We start from the raw sequence: 12,327 nt of genomic DNA on the forward strand, positions 1-12,327 counted from the left end.
ACACATCTTTAGCAAGGCAGTGAGCTGGGTTCAACATCTATGCACAGATCCCCCTTCACTTACTGAAACAGGCCGCAGAGTAGAGGCCGTCTCAGCTCAGACGCAGCCTTGTTTTTACAGTTGAAAAGTTTCCAAGAACAATACGGCTGTGCAGCACACAGCTTGTTAATGCATAGGTATGGACAGCATATGAGTCAGAGAGGATTTGAAACATTCCCTTCCTACGACCTGGGAAAAATCAAATGCACGGCTTCCATCAAAAACAAAAATCAAGACCCCAACACACACTCCTATTAAAGAACAGAGTTTGTTAATAAGTGTCTCGTGGTGCCTGTCAACTCATCGGCATTCACAAGTAGCGACATTCTTGTGGTTTGACTTCAGTACAATTTTAACACACAAAAAAAAAAAAAACCTTTACAAAATCACTGGCCACAAAAATAGGGCCAAAAATGATATTTCACATTGTAAGAAAAGGGTATCAGGCGAGCACTAATCCAGTCAGTCTAGCCAGCAGCTGGACTCAGACAGAGCAGTTTCTTATTTTCAGCGCATGGAGGATGAACCCTGCGGCCGAGCCCAAGGTGTCTCGCTTTGATAGGCAGAGACAAAAGCTCTGTAGTTGTTCAGCAACAGAATCACACAGATAACCTTGACAGCAGCAGCATCTGCAGCTCCCTCCTGCTTGTGCAGAAGGAAACATGGCTACAAGAGAAACTAAAAAGCTGGAACATTAATTCCACAAGGAAGATTGCAAGGTGGACCTTTTCAGAGGCATACCATTACAGAAGGAATAAAGCACATGAACTTCCACCCTCAACCTGTCACCAGCTCACAATTACCGCCATACACAGATAACATACACAAAAGGCATGGGCATCATTTGATGGTAGGTTGAAAGGAGATGCACAGCAAAACTGCTCTTTTACTGCTACAGGCCAAATAGATGTTTTACACTATTGCTCTTAGTTTGCTCTTAGAAATCCTTTCTCCCCCTCAAAGAAAGGATGAAGAAGTTGGGCATCCCTCTAGCCTTCCTATTCTACTGCAAGCGCACGTAAGAAAACAAAAGAGAGCCCTTCCTCTGAGGGTCATCACTGTACGAGTAGGCCAATAAAATCTTCTATATGAGACAATCAAATCAAAATTCCTGGAGATATCATGCCATCCTAATTTCAGTTCCCTCACCCTTCACTCAGGCTGCACGGTGGCTCTTCCAGGGAGTTGTCTCTCCATTCTGAAATATTAAGCACTTAGTTCAGTGTTGATGCTGAACAGACAAATGAAATGAGCATTTAGGTTATCTGAAGTGATTGATGTTTTTCACATAGCACTCAGAAGACATTAGATGCTGAATCTCAACTACCATCATTTTGAAATATGCTCATGTATTTTCTTCATGAAAACATGCTCCTCTGACCATCCCTTTATAATGTTATTTCCTGGATGTAAACGGGTAACCAGCTGATCCCTCCTTTTGCTTCCTGCAGGATGTACGAACGTCAATGTACCGCACAAAGCAAACTCTTCTGTTCCTCTGTCACTCTTAGAGTGTCAGTTGTTTAGAAAAGGTTTTACACAAGCAGTTCCCTCTGCCCTCCATCCAGGACTTGCTGCTGGCAGTGACTGGGAGGGGCAAGAGGAAGAAAACGATGCACAGCGAGAGGAAATACTTGGCTGGGGCCACTGAGCAGCTACTCTGCAATCTGTTTCAGACTAAGGGACTCAAAGAGGTATCATGGCCTACTACCCCGCCACTCACTTCCTCCGTACAGGAGAACTGCTGGATTTACAGAGCAGCCCATTTCCAGGTTCCGATGGATGTAACACAGGCAAGTGCTCTGACCCACTAAGGAGCAGTTCCCTGCACCGTGGGCACAGGCTCCAGGTTGGGTCCCAGACATTGTGGATACACCTCGTTTCACAGGGCAGAACTTGATCTGTTCCTCCAGCAGCTGCACCTGTGACACAGAAACCGGCAGGCCTGGCATCTGACAGACACACAGGTCCAATTTCAGGCACTGCCCACACAATTTCAGCGGAAGCACGATTCGTCTACATACAGGAAAAAAAAAAATCCTGTTCAGCTTCTAGTTTGATTCAATTTAGCAGGAAACATAATGGAAACATTTGCTCTGATGTGCAGTAAACTGGAGATGCTCGTGGCATAGGTTTCAGGCAAGCAGAGGTAAATATACAACAAAAAAATACACAGTCTTAAGAGCAATATAATTTATCTAGCAACTTTTAAAATCTCTAGTCTCCCATTTGACCCTAGGTCAAGTGCTGTTGCTGGTCTCCTGTCCAGCTCCAGTTTATCAACATAAACATTCACATGTGTAGCTGCATTTTATGAAGAGATGCAACATAACTGAATAATCCTTCCAAAACCTCTCTCTCCTTCTCCCAGTATTTTATTTATTGGCTGTCAATTGTGGGAATCTTACGTAACCATTTTCTTAGCATTTTTAGAATGGCTTCCCCAAGTATCAAGACATGTAAATGTTAGAAAGATCAGAAAAAAGAAAGAAACAACTGGAAAATAACAGCATTAGAGAATGACCTAACTGCATCTTAATGGAAAATTTGTCAGCTATAAAACTTTTCCACTCTGTACACAATGAAAAAATTAGATAAGGGAAAGCATTACATAAGTCTCAGCATAAAGGCATTTTTACTGGTTGACAAGGTGACCTTTCAGCAACCAAAATACTCTCCCTCCAAGTCCACAGTGACTGCTATTTGGCTGGCCTGGAATCTACTGTGCATCATCAGTATTTTCCATAGACACTGAAAAGGGTATTGCTGGATACTAGAGCAACCTGGCTTCCTGCTCAGAATTTGACTTTCTCTTGTTTCATGTAAATAAAGAATATAACTGGAGGAGAAGAGAGCACAGCACATGACAACAGGACTTGTGCTTTCACCCTGCTCTGTTTGCTGCATGTTGTCCATTACAAAAATCTAGTAGCATACGCATGTTAAGATAGCCTCTACCTAGCTCCCTTCTGCTCGATGACTGGGTTACACACCACTATTATCACAGCTCTCTCGTTTGTCACACAATAGCGAAGTGCTTTATCAGCCCAAATAAAAGCACCTCAGATAGATATGAACTACAGTACATTGCACCCATTTTATACTTCTCTTAATACCCTTCAAAAGACAAGATTCCAGCACAATACTCATCAGCTTATTCCAACAAGTTTCCATCAACAATGTTCAGACTGCTGCACTTCAACAAACATGGCAACAAAACCAAACTGTATTTTGCAATTTACAGATTCATCAAACTTACTTATGTTATGAAAAGTTCAGTCATGGCTTCTAAAGCAACAGAAGCCATGCTGTAGAGAGATCAGGTCTAATTTTGGTTAAAAAAAAAAAAAAAGAAGCAGGCTGAAAATATGCATGGAACTACTACTTTCCAAATTACGAAGACTTGCAACTTCACAGCTAAGTTTTAGACAAGATCTTATATTTTTATACTTAGTTATAATAAAAATCTATAGCATGCGGAGCAAACAAAGACTCTCACTTAGCAACTTGCAAGAACATATATATACTTCCTCCTAACAGTATTCAGAGCAAGAGGTAAATAAACCATTATCTATTAAATATATAATGAAGCAGCTTGCATTAGTCTTGATTACTTTACCACATGTTAGTTGTTCTTGTAACAAGTGAAGGGGAGAAACGTAGCCAAACACCTCTTAATATAGCCTCCATTTCAACAATCTGAGACATAAAGAAGCTTAAATCTTCTTCCAAAAAATATCACTCCGCTCATGGCTATATTTCTCAAGTCTGTTGAAGTCACAGCCATTTTGTGCTCCTTTGCAGAGAAAATAAAGAGTCTCCAAAAATGATTACATTTTAATTTTTTTTTTTAATAGATTTCAGGCTTACCATACTAAAACAACTCTAGAAAAAATGACTTAGAAAAAAAGGCTGTTTCCTAAGTTGGCAAAATAGATTCTTCATGCATTCCAGTATTAACATTCCTGGAGAAGCATTTTCATTTCAAATAAAAATAAAATGAATCTCCAGATTTAGAAAACTCCAAAATGTAAAACTCAGTCAATGTTATATTACTGAAAGACAAAAAAGAAAAAATACTAGTCTAAAATGCCTAAAACAAGCTTAAGTTTGATACCATCATCAGACCTCTGTCTTGCCTCCAATATTCCTTCAACGCCAGTTTTGAGGTTTTTTGATTTTTAATGAAGAATTTTTGTAACAGTTTTTAGAAATTATTACTTCATATTTCATATACAGTGAAGCCAGAGTAAAACTCATGCACTCCTTATCCCAGTTTCTCTTTCTTTTCCATTCCCCACAAACACTTCACAGCGTCCACATACTTCTCATTCACCAGAAGGAGCATATACCTGAACATTTACCTGAAAGAATAGCAAAGAAGTGGATCCAGAGATTTTTGATTTAATATATGCATTTAAATACATGCTCTGACATGATCAGTGACCCTTTGTCATCACTTAGTCTTGCCCATAGTGGAAGTGCTGTAACTAACAGAGTTCAGGGATGCACTGTTCATCTAACAACACTGCTGTAAAACACTGCTGTCCATCTTCACAGAGAGCTAGAATTAACTTTCTTCACAACAGAGAGAAAGGAGAAAGGGATTATCATCTGGAAATTTACCAGATTTTTCAAATTCACAAATTATCAGGATATTTTTTCTCCTATAAAATTCACCTGTGTACCAAAAAAAAGGCTTTCCTCCTGCCAAGTGTATAAGTGAAGAACTTAGGCCCAAACAAGGAGATGGAATAAGCTCCACTCCTCTCCCAACATTAACCGCCCTCAAACCAACCCCACAATTTCAGTGTTTCAATCTTACAAGATTCAACCCCAGAACACAGCAGCACACTAAAAAGTGGCAGCAAACTGTCCCAGCACAGGTACGTGTTTACTGACCAGTCACCATTTTCACACCAAATTTATGCTGCATATAAATAACAGATATATTTTGTTCAACTGGAGTTGCCATGTCTGTTAATTCAGTCTTAAATCCCAGAAACAAGGGAAAAGGTTTTCCTTTTTAGTTGATTAGTAGTTAACTAGTATGTAAGTGATAAAATTAAGTGATAAAATTTGGTCACATAATTATATGTTAAGGTGCAAGACATAAGGAACTCTACTACCACTAAGAATAATGAATAAGCTTTTGATATCGAAGTCACTAGATATGATTCTGTTATTCACAGAAGGAGCTTTCACTAAAGAAGACTGTTCCTACTCAGAGCCCTCCTCTGTTCAGTAAGGTAGATTACTGGGACTGTGCATTGACAGTTTCCAGTATCTACTGAACAACGTTGAACCTGTAGAATAATTCAGAGTCAACTCATTTGGTAAGCTATTCCTAAAAAATCTGTGTATAATTTTTAAAGATTTTAAACCAGCAACACTGACAAAAATTCTGAAAAGCATTCCTTAAAGATGACAAGAAACCACAGATGCAATAATATCTGGGCTAATACAGAACAGGAGAGAAAAAAAAAAAAAGGAAGACTTCAGTCAAAAGAGCATGAAAACCGCTGGTGCAAGTGAAGACTTTAGTGGATTTAGTTCTTGAGTGCAAACAATATGCCCAATAATACGTTACCACCTAAAAGACTTACTTGTAGTAGGCACAGAAAAAACATCTACCTGCCCAAAGATGACAGCGTCCCACCTTCTGTAAAGCAGGAACCAAGACACACAGATGTCGACCGACAGGCACGAGGTCATGCAGAGATCTGGTAGCAAAGCTGAAAACTGGATCTTATGAGTCACTACCTTAGTCATAAGCCATCCTTCTTATATCCTAGTACAAATTCTTGCTGAACACGTTATTCAGAATAAAAGAACATGGAGCCATTTTGCACTCCATATCCTTCTGAAACGTAAGGAAATATGCCCAGGGGAGACTATAGGAACTTGCTCCTGAATAACAGCAGCAATTTCGAATTGAGAAAAACAGATGACTACTAATGTGTTACACGACATTTACAAAGCACTGGCACAAGTGTCTGATTTTTGAATTGGCTCAGAAGGCCAGATAAATTTCAAGATAGATTATTACGACAGGTCTACATGAACACTGTAATTACTGTATTTAATATTTTTAATATTAAAACCTGCCCTAGAAGGAGAAAAAAAAAAAAAAAACACAGTTCAGTGTTCAGTCTTATCATCACATTATGATGTGTTGTTTTTTATACTGAATCGTCAAAACAGAGTTCCTTTTTTACCTATGTGGAAAAATTCTGCTTGCTCAAATGATTCCCGAAATCCCATTTCTGCAAAGAGAGACTGAATTATCCCAATAAAAGAAAAACGAAACACTCAAGTCCCCTGTTAAGCTTTTTAACACATTCATACATTTTCATAATGACTTACAAGAACAGCCACTTACATTTTTGTGTAATATCAAAAACAGAGCCGGGAATAAGTCAATAAAAAATAAGAAGCGTTTTAAACCCTTTTGCGTAAGAATCAAAAAAAAAAAAAAAAAAAGAAAAAAGGAAAAAAGGAAAAAAAAATCCTGGCTGAAAAGTTAGCTAGTTCTAAGTTTCCAGTCCCAGAGTCAATGCAATGAACGACTGCGAAGCCCTGCGCGCCAGCTCTGCTTTTCAGAGCAGCACCGCGCGGACACTTTCCTTTGCAGCTGCTTTCAGTGGAACAGTTAAAGTCCCGCTTCGTACGGCTCGGAGACGCCAGCGCTGCGATTAAAATTCAACCCCGCACCACTTACGCGCAGGATAAAGGCGGGGGAGCAGGAAGCCGCCGTGGCTCGCGGTGAGAGGCGGCCAGCAGCACAGCCACGAAGCCCCCGCGGCAGCGGGCCCACGCGAGGCGCCCCCCGCCCGTCCCCGTCCCCGCACCCGCACGTACCGGCGCCGCGGGCAGCAGGTGCCGCCCCGCACGGCGGCCGCGCTACCTGCGGCGGGGCCGGGCCGGCGCCGCCCGCGCGGCCGGGGGCGGAGCGCGGGGCCGGGGCGGAGGAGGCCGCGGGGGCGCCCGGCCCCGCCGGGGCCCCAGGCCGCGCCGCGGGGACCCCCAGGCAGCGCCGCGATGGCCGCGCGGGGCGGGACGGGCGGGAGGGTGCGCGGGGCCCCGTGTCGGCGGCCCCGCCGCGGGCTGGAGGGCGCCGAGGGCCGCGGGGCTTTCGGCGGGTCGCGCTGCCCCCTCCCGGCCGCCGGTCGTTGCGGGCCTGCGCCCGGGGCAGCGCCGAGGCGGGACGAGGGGCTTCGCCCGCTGCCGCCGGCCGGGGGTGCAGCTGAGGCGGCAGCTGCAGCAGCGCTGCTGGCCGCGCGTTCCCGCGTAGCCCAGAGGGCCTGGGGAAGAGGAGAAGCAGGGAGAGGGAACATGCAGGAGCCGGGGCTGTTCAATCCAAAATTACTGCCCAACCATCCTACAATTACTGATTTATTGAGAAAATATACCACCACTTTAAAATTAAATAAGCAAACTGTTAAAATATTAAGTCCTCAGGAAGTAAGTTTTGAGATCAAATCATGATCTACTGCCATTCCTCTCTTCCATCCTATGCCTTTTCCTCTTTCCCAGTCGGATACTCGCAGGTCCCAAATTCTGAACTCTATCCTTAGTCAGTGAGCACTATGACACTAAGACAACATAAGCACTATTAAAAGCAAAGAAAATCCAACAGCTAGAAACCCAACAAACACAGTCATGATCTGTTGTTCTACAGATATCGGAGAGAAACAAATAAAGTCAGCTGACATTTCAAAGATTAGGTTAGGTGGGAAAAAACAACAATAAAAGATTATCTCTTCCCTAACAGTCAGGAGATAAAGAGATCAAAAAGTCCTCCTTGCTAGGGGTTTAAGAGGACAACGCGAGATCAGTTGTATGCAGACCTACTCCCTACCTGAGTGCAGAGAATGAAGCAGGGACTCCCTTAGGAGTCTCTCTCCGACTGGCATTTCTGTTAATTCTAGGATTTTTGTTTGCCCTTTAAGCTGTCAACCATGCATGACAAAAACAGTGGTCACATTAAATGCTAGTATTTTGTTGATAGACTGTGTTGATACAAAGAAAAACCAACAAACGAAAAATCCCACAGATAGGATAAGAAAATAAGAAATAGCCAGTAAGTTCTGGTCAACATTTCCCTTATATCAGATATTAGAAGGTCCGTATGTTGCTCCTCAAATCAACAGAAAAGCTGCATCCAAGCTACATTTCAATACATTCAAATCTCCTGGAGTTAAAGAGCACAACACTGGTGTGGTCTCACCACCAGGCTCAAGCTTCATAGTGAAAAATTCAAACTCATTAGCGATTGATCTTCTTACCAGATGCCCTTAAGGCAATTAAAGCCCTGTAATTCACTTACCTCTGCACATCTGAATGTGTAATAGCCTTTTTTTAAAAAAAAGTAAATATATTGGATTGCTGCCACAGAGCACAGGTCATGAAAGCACCTCCTTGCAGCAGAGGTAAAAAACAAAATACCCTCCCCGTTTCTCTCTTCCCCCCACACACTTTTTTTTTTTTTATTTTATTTAAAAGAGCCTCATGGCTTTTATGTGATGTGTGATTATCTTCTAAATTTGAGACACTTCACTTGTTCACTCTGTATACCTGGCAAGCATGTGCAGATTTCAAGAAAGCAGGGCCTTTGCCTGCTTTACTCTTAAGGATGTGGCCCACAGCTCTGTGAGGCCTCAGAGGTAGGACACCCATTGGCTACAATGGGATCAGGACTATTTTTGCCAGGAGAAGGAACAAGGAACAAAGTTTGCCTTGGCTTAGCCAGGCTAGTGACGGCTTACAACGAGAACACAGTTCACAGCACCTTTTCTCTGCATCTAACCCCAGCACACTTCACTGCAATCATGCCCAAGAGTTGCTTCTCTTCACCATGTCTTACCTGCAAGGCATCCAATTGCATGTTACTCAACTACATTACAAAAGCATAAATGTATCTGAGGCAGTTGTAGATCCTCATGATTTCAACACCAAATTTCCTTCACTGCAAAGTTACAAAAAGTAGCAGTTAATGGCTGCAAAATGTGTAATTCCCCACGTTAGTAGTAGTACGTTAAGATACTCTAGACTTTTATTACAGAGAAAAATCCTCTATAGGATTTCCATCAGGAAAACAAGAACTACATACATGTATGCAATATACAGAAGCCTTCCTAGAGCACATTCAAGTATTGCCACATTTGGCACTTCAGAAACTGCCTTTAGGTGGTGTAAAGTATCCAAGCATTGGCCAAACAGCAGCTGCCTAGGAGTTACACATAATTAATTAAATTTATTTGTGGTGTGCTGCATGGCATGTTTTTTTCTTGAATGACAAAGGTGGAAATAAAAGGGTATTACTATCTACAATTCTCACAGCAAGTGTTTTGAAGCTATGCTCTACTTCACAACAGGGGATCAGCAAACAAACCTGTCTTTTCCTGTTTTTTGCTATATCGCAAATTATAGTATGCTATAAAAAATACATTTTTTCCATTAAAGAAGTCTTTATCATATAATATTTAAGTATATTAGGACACAGCATCCTACCATACATCACTGAAACGCAGCCTACGATTACTTGGTACAGTGCAGAACTGTCTCAGCTCAGTACTGCTGCCAGAACCCTCACACAAACTGAGAGCTCAGGAACATATGCAGATCAAAGTTAAGCATTTGGCAAGATCTGCCAGAGGGAGCTTGGCCTGTGTTGCACAAGTTAAGAGTCATTAAAAAGTCCTGTTTTAAATGCAGAGACATGTCAGATTTTGAAGACTAATTGTGATTGCTGGCAAAAGCAACCACAAATCTCCCGTCTATATAGATTTCTGATGCTTCTGAGCAGGATCAGAAGAGATTCCGGAGTCTATGAAAGGGCAATCTTATATTTTAAGGGATGTCTTGAGCCAGTTCTAATGCACTTGAGATTTTCCTAACGCAAGCCCAGGCTTTCACACTGTCAGTGAACTCACGAGATTTCAAACCTAAACTAAAGGATCTTTGGCAGAAAGTTAAATGATCAGAAAGTGTAGGAAAAAAGTATTCTGCATCAAAACTTAAGATTGGAGATGTGTGTTTTTTTCTATCTACTGTTGCAACTACAAGAACAGATTTGATTTCTCCCAATTCCAGAACTCCATGATTAAATAAATGTGGTCACACTGTAACTCTGTAAACAGTAACATATTTCATTCAAGAGTGGTAGATAGTAAACAGTAGAAAGTAACAGAATTAAAGCAAGTTTCTTGTAAAAGCCTATGTACTAAATCATGTAAGACTCCAGCCAAGAGGTTTGCTCGGTGTGTATGAAGATGCAAAGTCCTATCTTGGCTTTCATCCATCCACCCTCCAGTGCTTCCTGCCAAACTAAGTAATCAGAAATTGCTTGATCAGCCACTTCAATATTACAGTATTACACTTGCACAGCTTTACTCTTCATATTTTACTGTTTTCTATGTCAAATGCTGTGCTTTGTAAAATACCCTCTAACTACCATCATAGCCAAAGTATCCTCACGACTAACATGCCTTTGAGTATCACTCAATAGCCTTCTATTTGCAGAAGGGGTCAGTATACAAGTTGGTTCTGCACAATGACAAAACCGCTTCAGAACGTAAACATTCCCTGCAAGAAAAAAAAAAAAAAAAAGACAAGTACAAACTGTTGCATCCAAACATCCTAGTCTCATCTTATTTGGGGGAGCAAGTTTATTTTAAAATAAGTTGTATCAACTAAGCTTAAAAAAAAAAATCTAACCGCACTGACTTATTTTATATGCTATTAGCACCCAGAAGCTTCACTTGATGCCATGGGCTTCAGTTAGGTAGTGACTGAAAAGCTCCATTTGCAATGAGTTATGTCCTCAATCACCTGGAAGTTAGTCTTTCAATTGCCTAAGAAAATGAACATACACAATTATGTCATAAAAGGTACATTATCTATAAACAAAAAGTCACCAAGGAGTTGCTACCTCCAACTTCATCACCAAAATTCTGAATGACTTATCAAAAAAAAACAGGCAAATACTAGACAAAAGAACCCTCCATTCTCCATCCCTTTAATCTTTCAGCATTCAAGTGTCAAAACTTACTGCATCAGGATAGCAAAGATCTAGTATTTTATAAAAAGGAGAAGGACAGAGCTGTGTCACTCGAGATTCTTGCAGTATCTGATAGCACATAAATGTACTTTACGACATTACATTATAAAAAATGTTCAGATAATATAACCTATATTCAAACTGATAAGTGCAAAGGGAGTACGCCACTTTCAGAAACTATTTTATTAGAACTGCCTAAGCAGTTTCATACAAAAGAATTGCAGTATTTTAAGATCTTTAAATCCAAGACCAAAGTTTGCAATTATTTAAAACAATGTCTTAAATTGCTATCCTCCAGCACTAGTAAAGTGGTTCAGCAGTTCTTGCTTTACAAGGCCCACATAAAAACTGAGTTCTGAAGCCTCCTCCTAGAGGAACATGCGGAGATGATTCTATCACTCAAATGTTATAGCACTTCTGTATAGGTGGCTCATAAAGCAGTAGTGAGCTACCACGGTTTATAGCCTAGATTCTCACAGTACTGCCAGCAGAGAGTGTTCGCACTCATATGCTACAGACTTAAACAGCTTGTTTAAAATGACACTCATTTCTAAGATGCTAATTGCAAGCCCACACCACTGGATGGTAAACAATCAGAGAAGTGTTCCATTTTATGATGGAAATCTGCATTATAGCAAGGCAAGCTCTAGCAAAGCGGTAGGGATAACATCAGTTAAGACAGCCCTGTACCTCTCAAAATACTTTCTTTTATGAGATTTTTTTAAAGCTTGTTTCGGTTGTCTGTTATTTTTGAAGTCCTTTATATCACTAAGTGATAATGTTACAGCATATATATTGTTGGTATGTTCTGCTTTCTCATGATTTAGCCTCTCAGCTTTGAACTCAGCTGATAAGACTTAAGAAATTCTAGTGGCATGGTCTTCAAAGCACACATCTATTGCAATACAAAGGTATTAACCTTCATGAATTTTAAACGCCTAAGTAACTCAGCAACACAAGTTTTGCTTGTTATCAGAGGTCATTATCAGAAGTCATCGAACAAAAAGAGATCGGCAGCTTTCCTGAGAAAGCTCACTTAAAGGCTTGCCAAAAGCAACCAACTCCTCTGTCTTCCTCTCATGGAACTCAGCTTGCTGAAGAACAGGAAAGAAAAGTCCTAAATTTACTTTTCTTTTAGAAACACAGTCTATTTCTGATTGCATCAGACTGTAGGAGCCTCCATGCTAGCAACGCTTTAAATGGACAATGATACCCTGAAACAGGGA

The 12,327-nt window shown here is 41.0% G+C and overlaps 1 protein-coding gene across 1 annotated transcript in view; it reads right to left on the reverse strand.

Moving 5' to 3' along the window:
- Positions 1-6,923, reverse strand: part of ARHGEF28 (Rho guanine nucleotide exchange factor 28) — a 120,697-nt gene extending 113,774 nt beyond the window's left edge. Inside the window, exon 1 of the mRNA XM_088536739.1 lies at positions 6,901-6,923. The gene's annotated coding sequence lies outside the window, so the exon portion shown is untranslated. The remainder of the gene's footprint in view (positions 1-6,900) is intronic.
- Positions 6,924-12,327: the final 5,404 nt, after the last annotated feature.

This window comes from Tinamus guttatus, unplaced genomic scaffold (genome assembly GCF_059628265.1).
Source record: "Tinamus guttatus ecotype Peru unplaced genomic scaffold, ASM5962826v1 Tinamus_guttatus_pri_ptg000705l, whole genome shotgun sequence".
NCBI classification, from domain to species: Eukaryota; Metazoa; Chordata; class Aves; order Tinamiformes; family Tinamidae; genus Tinamus; species Tinamus guttatus.